Genomic DNA, 11,064 nt, shown 5'->3' on the forward strand with positions numbered 1-11,064 from the left:
GGGGGGCAAAATTTGGAGGGGGGGGGGAGGGGTGGTGTGGTGTGGTGTGTGTTGGGGGGGGTGGGGATTTTTGAGGGGGGGGGGAGGGGTGGTGTTTTGTGTGTTGAGGGGGGGGGGATTTTTGAGGGGGGGGAGGGGTGGTGTGGTGTGTGTTGAGGGGGGGGGATGGGGTGGTGTGTGTTGGGGGGGGGGGGAATTTTTGGGGGGGGGGGGAGGGGAGGTGTGGGGTGGTGTGTGTTGAGGGGGGTGGGGGGCGAATTTTGGAGGGGTGGTGTGGTGTGGTGTGTGTTGAGGGGGGGGCCAATTTTTTGGGGGGGGGGGGGCAAAATTTTGGGGGGGCGGGGAGGGGTGGTGTGGTGTGGTGTGTGTTGAGGGGGGGGGGGAGGGGTGGTCTTTTGTGTGTTGAGGGGGGGGGGGGGGGAGGGGTGGTGTGGTGTGGTGTGTGTTGGGGGGGGGGGGGGCTGGGGTGGTGTGTGTTGAGGGGGGGGGGAGGGGTGGTGTGGTGTGGTGTGTGTTGAGGGGGGGGGGGGGGGGCGAATTTTTGGGGGGGGGAAGGGGCGAAATTTGGAGTGGGGGGGAGGGGTGGGGTGGTGTGTGTTGAGGGGGGGGGGAGGGGTGGTGTGGTGTGGTGTGTGTTGAGGGGGGGGGGGTGGGGTGGTGTGTGTTGAGGGGGGGGGGGGGGGGGGGGAAGGGTGGGGAGGTGTGTATTGAGGGGGGGGGGCGAATTTTTGGGGGGGGGGGGGAGGGGTGGTGTGGTGTGGTGTGGTGTGTGTTGAGGGGGGTGGCCGAATTTTTTTGGGGGGGGGGGGGGGGGTGGGGTGGTGTGTGTTGAGGGGGGGGCGAAATTTGGAGGGGGGTAAGGGGAGGGGTGGTGTGGTGTGTGTTGACATGAGAAGACGCAACGTGCTCCCCTCCCCTTAACACACCCACCCACCCACCATGACGCCCCCTCAAAAATTCTGCCCCCCTCCCCCCCCCCCAACACACACCACACCACACCACCCCTACCCCCCTCCAAAATTCGCCCCCCCTTCTCAACACACACCACACCACCCCCCCCCCCCCACCCCCCCTTCAAAATTCGGCCCCCCCCCTCCCCCCGCCCCCCCCCTTCAAAATTCGGACCCTCTCAACACACACCAACCCCCCTCCCCCCCCCTCAAAAATTCGGCCCCCCCCCCCCCTACAAAATTCGCGCCCCCCCCCCCCCTCCAAAATTCGGCCCCCCCTCCCCCCCTCAACACGCCATGTCGCGAGGCGCCCTTCCCCCCCCCCCCCAAGGAAAATTTCGGGCTTTGTAGGTATGCCTTGCCGTTGGAGCCGAAAACACTGTGATGGTCCAACCCTCAGAGGCCCTTCCGGGACCCTTTCGGGACCCCGTCTAGGCCCCGGGGCGGCACTAGACCCTTTCTGGAAAGTTTGCATTTTGACCCCGGAACGCGTCACGGGGCACCTCAACACGTCACGGAACACGTCACGGAACGCGACACGGAATGGAACACGACGCGAGGTTTACCAAAGGGCCCATCTTGGGGGCTTCAACTCATATTCATAGATAGAAAGCATTTACAAGCTTGCACGGGCTCAGCAAGGGACCATGTCACGGAGGGTGGGTGGAGCTATCAACGCGCATCAACACGACGCCCAAACCGTGGGTGAGGGAGCTACAAGGAGTACTCCCTCATACACACCTCCCCTTGAAAAAACTCGATGACCACATCGAGTGGGGGAGGCACAACTTACTGGCCTTTGAAAATTGCAAGATGACTCAGACTCATATTTATCGTCGGGGGTCTTAACACGCCTCACTATCAAGGCGGCCAGTGTCTACCCGCTAGGTGCCATGCTCACTGACTCTATTTACAACCGTGAAACATGGACTTTTCATACTTCTTGCATTCCACCCACTGACTCAATTTACAACTGTGGAGTAGAATGGGACTTAGGCAGAATTGTGAAAGAGACTTTATTGTGCACATCAACCCATCCACCTGCTGACCAAAATTTACAAGCACAGAATGGAGGGTAACCCAGTCGAAGACATGTTGTGCACCCATGCTCCAACTTAGGCCAAGCAGCTTGAGCGCGCCGAGCTGCCTGTGGACTAAGGACTTAGCAAGCAGCTTTCACTCTGAATGCCAAGCCCAGAATGCAAGGGTCCAGGCAATGACACCTTGCGGAAGACGGCCCTCGTTGGCGAGATCTTGCATTTCATTGCCGATGAAGAAAGTGTAAGAGGTGCGTTTTGCCTTGAACGCACCTCCCCTTGAAAAGAGTTGGACCTCCATCGTCCGAATCTTCAGTAGCGCGCGCCCTTTTCTTCTAGCTGTTCTCTTTGTGCCCTTAGAGGCACGAATCTGACATGAAGCTCTTTTTGAAGAAAACCACCCGACCTGCTGGGAAGCAGCATGCCGTTTGGCCCTTCGCGCGAGGTCCATTTCACTCGCGTCTAGAATCCTTCCCCGCGTTGCAGCGCACACCTTGAACTGAACTTTGTGAGGCTTGAGTTGGATTTGGGGAAGTCTTATGTTGGACTGACCTGCAAGGGGAGCACTTAGGATACTTGGAATTCTTCCCCACGTTGTAGCACACTCTTTGAACCCACTTTGAGTTAGCTTGAAGAAGATCTGGGGAAGTTTTCCGTTGGACTGAGCTGGCACGAGGAGCACGTGTGCCAGGAACAGCCCGCACGACGCGCCCGCAAGGAGCACGTCGCTTAGCCTGCCGCGAGAGATTCGAGTCTCCCGCATCAAATGCCCCCACCCTTCTTGAAGTTTGCCCCGGCCGAAGGATAGGATGAGAGCACGGACCCTGGTTGGACTGGAGAGTTAGAGCGCCTGGCCAGCTCGTGACGACCTGATGGGTTGCATCAAACCGCCGCGCCTGGAGTGTGAGGGCCATTTCCCTCGCCGCGATCACCTTCGGGCCTCTGTTGCCCAGATCTGACTGTATCATGCGCAAGAAAAGAAGGCAGGCTCTAGATCTATCCGTACATGCCACGCCCACTTGAAATTCCAGGCCCTTGATGGCCAGATCAATCTCTACGCAGAACATGAAAGCCTGTCGGGTCCATTGCATAGCGTTGAACCTTCGGGCTTGCATTGCGAAGGTTATGTCCCCCGCCGTAGTCACGTCGAACTGGCCCTGAGTGGCCTGAAAAAACAAGAAGGTTCCCATCTGCTCAAGCAACTCTCGGTGAGGGGCCACCACGCCTCGCTTTGCTTCAGAAATGGGCCTGAACATGCCCGGATCCGTCTTGACAGCGCGCGCGGGAGCTAAGCCTTCACACCTCGCCCCCTCCTTCATTACTTGCTCCTTGAAGAGCCGGATCTGCATGGAACTCATAGGAGTGTGAAGCCTCCCTGCTTCCTCCTTGGTTTCATCTCGTAGTCTTTCGGCCACTTTGATTCCACCAAGACGGTCGCATCCCTTTGGCCCAGAGACCAGAATGGGCATGACTGCGCACGTGGGTTTCCTTGACTCATGTGTCTGCCTGAAACTTGCCTTCATGTTGAGCGAGGGTTCGATGTCGTTCCCCAACTCAGCCACTTGGGTTCGCTTCCTGAAGACCCACTTGCCATGGTTGGACCGCACCTGGAGCTCCCCAGCACTCCCAATCTTAATGCCGCGTGAGGGTCTGCTACCCTCGGATTCGGCCTTTGCTCCTCGTTTGCTGCATGAGGGCTTTGTACCCTCTGACTTAGCCATTGGAGCACAAGTTAACTCCTCCTCGGTTTCGCAGCAGTGGGACTTCACTTTCTTGCAAAAGCTAACCCGTTGTCGCCTGCTAGCCGATTCGGATTCAAGGGGCATTGGATTTGACAAGCTTGTCTCCTCCTTTGCCCCATAGACAGGTGAATTGTTCACAGGTTTCCATACCTTCCTTCTCTTCCTCTTCTCACCACTTCCTTCCTCTCCAACACGTTTCCTCCTCATCTCCTCACTACTCCTCTCTTCCTCAACTCTTCTCTTCCTCTCCTTCTTCACCCAGCGTGCAACCATTCGTTTACCCTCCCGGCGCAAGGAGCCCTCCTCATCACACAAGGCCATTCGTTTACCCTCGCGGCTCACGAGCTCTTCTCCATCCTCCTCAACACACCCGGCCATTCGTTTACCCTCGCGGCTCACGAGCTTCACACAAGGGTTGCCCGTTCGTTTATCCTCCCGGCGCAAGGAGTCTTCCCCATCCTCAACACATCCGGCCATTCGTTTACCCTCGCGGCTCACGAGCTTAGCACCAAGGTTGCCCGTTCGTTTATTCTCCCGGCGCAAGGAGTCTTCCCCATCCACAATCTTCCGCTTCTCATCAAACAAAACACAAGGCACCAGTTCGTTTATACTCGCTGGCCCCGACGAGTCCACCTTCACTTCCTCTTCACCACTGCTCTTCACTTTTGCACAACTCTTCATCTTCAACTCAGCATCAAACAAAACACAAGGCACCAGTTCGTTTATACTCGCTGGCCCCGACGAGTCCTCCTTACCCTTCCCTACTCCTACACACACTTTCGCATTCCTACTTAGCGTACAAGATGGTCCCAGTTCGTTTATGCTCGCTGGGCCGAACGAGCCTTCCTTCTCCTCTCCTACTCCTACCTTCCGCATCACCCCTTCTTTACATAACTCCTTCTCTACTTTACCTTCATACTTCAACTCTATATCACTACTTAGTAAAATACGGGGCTCCAGTTCGTTTATACTCGCTGGGCTAGACGAGTCTTCCTTCTTCTCCCCTACTCCAACACATCTCAAAACATCATCTTCTTCTTTCTCCTCATCCGCATACGATAGCTTACATGGCGCCAGTTCTTTTATACTCGCTGGGCTAGACGAGTCTTCCTTCTTCTCTCCTACCTCAACACACTTCAAAACTTCCTTACCTCCTAACTCGGCACGCCTCATTTGGCTACTATTCCTCATCTCAATATCTGTACATGGTAAAATACAAGGCACCAGTTCGTTTATGCTCGCTGGGCCCGACGAGCCTTCCTTCCCTTCCTCCGCTCCAGCACACTTCAACTCAGCATCACGCTTCAGCGCTCCATCTTCTTTCAACTTACCCCCACCTTGCTCCAAGATTTCCTTCTTCTTCAACTCCCCCCTTTTCTCACCACGCTTTGCTTCATCGACAACACCTTCCTTCCTCTCAGCATACTTTTTCAGTTTAGCACACTTCACCTCCGCTTCACTCCTTAACACACCCCTCTCCATACCGCTCTTCGTCTCAGCATCGACACAAGACTTCAACTCAGCACACGTTTTTGGCTTAACACGATTATCAGGCATAGCATGTGGTCCCAGATCGTTTATGCTCGCTGGGCCGGACGAGCCTTCCTTCTTCTCTCCTTTCCTCCCTTCTTTCCTCTTCCCTTTCTCTCCTATCTCCTCTAATACATAGGGCATATAGCCCCGCAGCACATTCTTAGTACAAGATTTTGACTTGGCCTCTTCGACCTCGTCCACCTCCTCAATCACCACCCCATCCACAACACACCTCTTTCCCTTTTCTTCCCCAAACATCACATTCTTCTTCAAATTTGTCTCCTTCTGCACACCCTGCCTCATCGCCAAATTTGCATTCCGCTTCTTCACTACACCCTTCTCGTCCACCTCATTCCTTTTCAAACATGGGGCCGGCGCTTTTGCCTTAGCCTGCATACCCTCCTTTTCCGAAATACCCCGCTCCTTCAGACCCTTTTTCATAATTTTCATTAGCTGCACAAACTGGGCCTTCATTGCCCGCATCTTCTCCTCATCCTCATCCTCACTCTCCTCCTCATCCTCACTATCCTCCTCATCCTCTTCCTCAAACCCGGAGCTCGAACTCGGCTCCACACATTTCAAAGGCACAGACCGCCGTGGCGGCGCATTCATAAGTTTAGGCATAGATTTTCTCAACTCGGCATCGTCTATTTTCTTCTTCTCCACCTCTTTCTTCTTCCCACGTTCCTCCCTTGCACTTTTCTTCACCACGTCTTCCCTTTTTATGGACTTCATCGTCTCAGCACCCGTTTTCTTCTTCTCCATCTCCTTCTTACTCCCTTCCTCCTCATCATCATTCCTCCTCACCCCTCTTTCTCTTCTTTCCCCTGGCATTCCTCCATATGCAACAGACCTTCCAAAATCCAAAGAAAATTTTCTCCTCAACTCACTTTCCACCTCTAGTGCATCCCACTCCTCCACCTTTGTTCTCTTTGCAATCCACTTTTCAATATCCTCATTCAGGTCTATCAAGTCTTCTTTCAGCTCTTCTTGCTCCTCTTCCCTCTTCCCCACTTTCTTTTTAAACTCACTTTTTACCTTCTCACCTCCTGCCTCCATCTTCCTCTTCAACTCTCTTATCTCCTCTCCCAACTCAAAGAAATCTTCAATAAGCCTTCTTTTTTTTTTATAAAAATTCTCCACCACCTCAATCTTTGATGCTTGTAAGGTACCCTTCGAAGTTTTTCCATTACGCCTCAGCCCAGGCTCCCCAACACGATGGTTTGCACACGCCACCCGTGAGGGCGGCTCTGATACCAAGTGTGATGGTCCAACCCTCAGAGGCCCTTCCGGGACCCTTTCGGGACCCCGTCTAGGCCCCGGGGCGGCACTAGACCCTTTCTGGAAACTTTGCATTTTGACCCCGGAACGCGTCACGGGGCACCTCAACACGTCAAGGAACACGTCACGGAACGCGACACGGAATGGAACACGACGCGAGGTTTACCAAAGGGCCCATCTTGGGGGCTTCAACTCATATTCATAGATAGAAAGCATTTACAAGCTTGCACGGGCTCAGCAAGGGACCATGTCACGGAGGGTGGGTGGAGCTATCAACGCGCATCAACACGACGCCCAAACCGTGGGTGAGGGAGCTACAAGGAGTACTCCCTCATAACACCTATGAGGGTAGTACTCCTCCCTCACCCACATGATGGCGTCGTGGTATGCAAGTTGATAGCGTCCACCCTCTGTCTGTGATTTTCTCGTCCCTCTAGCCTTCTTGGCTTCTTGTAATTATTCTCGTGCCTCCGTTGCACTTCATAATATACATATCGAGTTACCTCATTTCCGTGTCGTGTTACCTTGCCCGTTACGTGTTACCTGCGGTTTTCCGTGACGCGTTCCGTGTCGCGTTCCGTGTTACCTCCAAAAACGCTTCCGCATTGCTGTGGGGCTACCGAATAGAGGGTGATCCCTCATGAGGCAGGCTCCATAGGGTGGGTGTTGCCTACCCAAAGACGGCACCGAGAGGTCGTCGTCACACTTGGTATCAGAGCAAACTCCTCGACTGGTGCGTAATGACCCCCGAGTGAGTGAGTCCTGGGCAAAGTAGGATGGGTAAAAAGAAGAAAGGTGCAGGAAAAGTGAAAAATGAGCACAAAAGTGTGGATAGGCCTGAAAAAGAGGCCGAAAAACTGCAAACTGAGCAGTTTTATGATGAAAAACACAAGATTTTGACTCACTGGTCCAAAAATGAGGCCGAAAAACGGCAAAATCAGGATTTTTATGCGAAAAAACTGGAAAACGAGCAGAAAGAAGTGGAAAAAACTGATTTTCAGGCCGAAAAACGGCGAATTGAGCAGAAAGAAGCCGAAAAAACTGGTTTTGAGGCCGAAAAACGGCAAATTGAAGATTTTTATGCCGAAAAATACAAAATTTTGGCCCAATGGTTTGATTTTGAAGATGACAGAAGAGTTCTCTGGGCCACAAAAGTGAAGTGGCTGCAAAGTGGCTATCCGTTTTCGAAGCATGAAGAAGTAAACCTAGACACTCAGTTGAAGCTTGTTAAGCAACAACAGATACATCTCAAAATCAAGCTTGAAGAAGTCAATGATAACATAATCGAGTGGTCTGAGGAACACAAGAAAAACCTGTCATTCGACCTCGTGTTGGTGGAGCGACAATTGCAAATGTTCATGACAGAAGAGTATGGTGAAATCATTGCACAGGGAGGTATGCCAGATGAGAAAAGGCAAATTGATACAATCCCAGTATGCCAGCTTACAGAAGATGCTGAAGGCTACTCCTCTGATAGTGAGTACGAGTCAGAAAGTCAGTCAGAAGAACAGTGTGCTGCTATGCATAATTCACATGCAAATTTGGAGTCAGAAAGTGCTAGAGTTGCACAAGATCTATTGAATGATCCAGATTGTTTGTCTGCAGCAGAATGCACGATAGCCATGGCCGAACAGATGATATCACAGGGCCAACTATCTCCCGAACAGCAGATAATGCTACCTCAGATGGTAGAAAGAATGAAGCAAGCGCTGGCAGCACATAATCCACAAACTCAGGATACTGTTCAGTTACAGCTCAGTAGTATGCATTCAGTGTATACAGATTCCGATGCCGAAGATGAGCAAAGGGTCAGTCAAGAAGAAGCAGACTATGAGCAGTATTATTGGAGAGCAGAAAGCTGGCGTGACGTCTCAATTTATGATCAAAACACACAGGATAGCCATACTCTAGAAGTAAGTGATCAACAATATTATGAGCAACCATTGGGTCCAGTTGAATCAGTTGTGGGCAGTGAGTCATATATGCAGAATCAGTATGAAGAACTCGTAATGGAACGGGCGAGTATAAATGAAACCGTGGTCCAGAAGCCTCCAGTTTACATACAAGGGGCCAGTATGCCTAGTTACATGGTAGATGGAGTGCTTATTGAAGACTATTATGAATGGCAAGCGACCTCTGGGTCGGATTCAGAGACAGAAGAGCAGCCTGAAGAACTCGTAGTGGAACGGACGAGTATAAAGGAAACCGTGGCCAATCAAGCTCCAGCATGCTTACCAGTGGCCTTTGGGCCTAGTTATTTATTTCATGACGTCTTGATAGAAGAATGTGCTGAAGAAAAGACGACCTCAGAGTCGCATCTATTATCAGATGGAGTGATACTGGAACAATGCAATGTCTTGGATGAGGCAAATTTAGCCCATCCCCAAGCAGTTTCCCCCCCCTATGGCATGGAGTCGAGTTTGTACTCGCATGATCCATTCAGCTATGAAGACTCCTTGAGCCGGGAGGATAAACGAACGGCCAGATCACAAGGTGAAGACTCCTTGAGCCGGGAGGATAAACGAACGGCCATATTCCACGCTGACATCCTTGAAGACTCCTTGAGCCGGGAGAATAAACGAACGGCCAGAAGACAAGAAGAAGAAGAAGGAGAAGAAGAAGAAGAAGAAGAAGAGGAAGAACAAGCAGAAGAAGAAAACGAAGAAGAAGAAGAAGAAGTACAAGCAGAAGAAGAAGAAGACGAAGCCGAGCAGAATGCAAATCTTATAGCCGATCAAGCCAAGTCAGAAGCAGTTCAGGAAGATAATCGTCAGCAAGGGAGAGCGGTCTGTATATCCTCACAACAGGTTGACATGGCAAAGGTTATGCTCAGACGGGGTGACACCTTGAAGGGAACAAGCGCTCAGACGGAGTCGGGTTCGAACTCGCGGGCTGCTGACCATCCCCTAAAGCTGCCGGAGGCCATTGTTAGGTTTGAAGAGGTGAAGGCAGAAACCGAGCTCCCAAGTTCAGATGATGAAATCCTACTGTGGAAGGAGACCGACATGGACCAGTTTATGCCGCGATGGGGTGAATCCCTCAAGGGAAAAAGGGGCCAGACGGAGCCGGATGCGAGTTCGTGGATTGGTGACCCTCCCTTTGGTATCGTCGGGCTGCTGGAGGTCATGGTCGGGTTTGAAGAGTATCAGTTTTATGTAGAGAAGGGCAGAATTGAAGACTCCCTGACCCAGGAGGATAAAGAATGGGCCATACAAGAGATTGAGAACACATTCCTTCACTCCTTGACCCAGGAGGATAAAGATACGGTCCTTCACCATGAGCTACAATTAAACGACTCCTTTGGCCGGGAGAATAAAGAAACGGTGACATCTTCTTGTGAAGACTCCTTTAGCCGGGAGAATAAAGAAACGGCCATCCTGGATGATGAAGACTCCTTATGCCGGGAGGATAAATGAACGGTAATAGTTTATGTGGAAGACTCCTTATACCGGGAGGATAAACGAACGGTAACAGTTTGTGTTGAAGACTCCTTTTGCCGGGAGGATAAACGAACGGCCAAAGAGTTTGTTGAAGACTCCTTGCGCCGGGAGGATAAAGAAATGGCTATGCTTATTGATTATCTTTTCGAAGGCTCCTTCTGCCAGGAGGATAAAGAAATGGCTATGCTTATTGAAGATCTGTTCTTAGACTCCCTGTGCTAGGAGGATAAAGAAACGGGCATGTGTGCAGTTGAAGACTCCTTGCCGCGGGAGAATAAAGGAACGGGCACATCTTACCTTGAAGACTCCTTGCCGCGGGAGAATAAAGGAACGGGCACATCTTACCGGGAAGACTCCTTGCCGCGGGAGAATAAAGAAACGGGCACTTGTTCTCTTGAAGACTCCTTGCCGCGGGAGAATAAAGAAACGGGCACTTCTCAGGTTCAGCCTGAAAAGACACCAAGCTCCCTGCGCCAGGAGCCTAAACGAACGGCCATTTATCCAGTTACTATTTGGTACTTGAATAGAGTACATCTTCGAAGGATAAAGATCTCCCGTCGCCAGGAGTATAAAAGAATGGCTTATGTGCAAGCTGCGAGGAGAGCAGTCCAACACTCGCGGTGCCACGAGTATAAACGAACGGCTAGTTCCTCTTCACTGGACGCTTTATGCGTCATTCTAAGGATTGGAAACTCGTGTCGCCACGAGTATAAATGAACGGCAAGTCCTATTGCACTTGGCGCAGGAGGCGTCATTACAAGAGCTGCAAACTCGCGTCGCCACGAGTATAAAAGAACGGCTGCTGCTCGGTTAATTGGCGATGTAGCTGCCAAGACGAGGGCTGAAGACTCGCGTCGCCACGAGTATAAAGGAACGGCTATCCCCCCTTTATTGGGTGCTTTATGCACCAACAAAAATGCTACCTTCGCAAGACGGCGGCATACTCGAAAATATTGGGCTTACCTGGCCCAATTATTTTTAAGGGGAGGTGCGTCATCAAAACGCACCTACTATCTGAACAAAGGATTGACAGATCAGGCCAATTGGGGCCTTCTTTTCTAGATGATTCAAGGATTGACAA

The sequence above is a fragment of the Lygodium microphyllum genome, chromosome 16 (genome assembly GCF_053477565.2).
Source record: "Lygodium microphyllum isolate KBCC chromosome 16, Lygodium_microphyllum_v1.1.10, whole genome shotgun sequence".
Classification (NCBI taxonomy): Eukaryota; Viridiplantae; Streptophyta; class Polypodiopsida; order Schizaeales; family Lygodiaceae; genus Lygodium; species Lygodium microphyllum.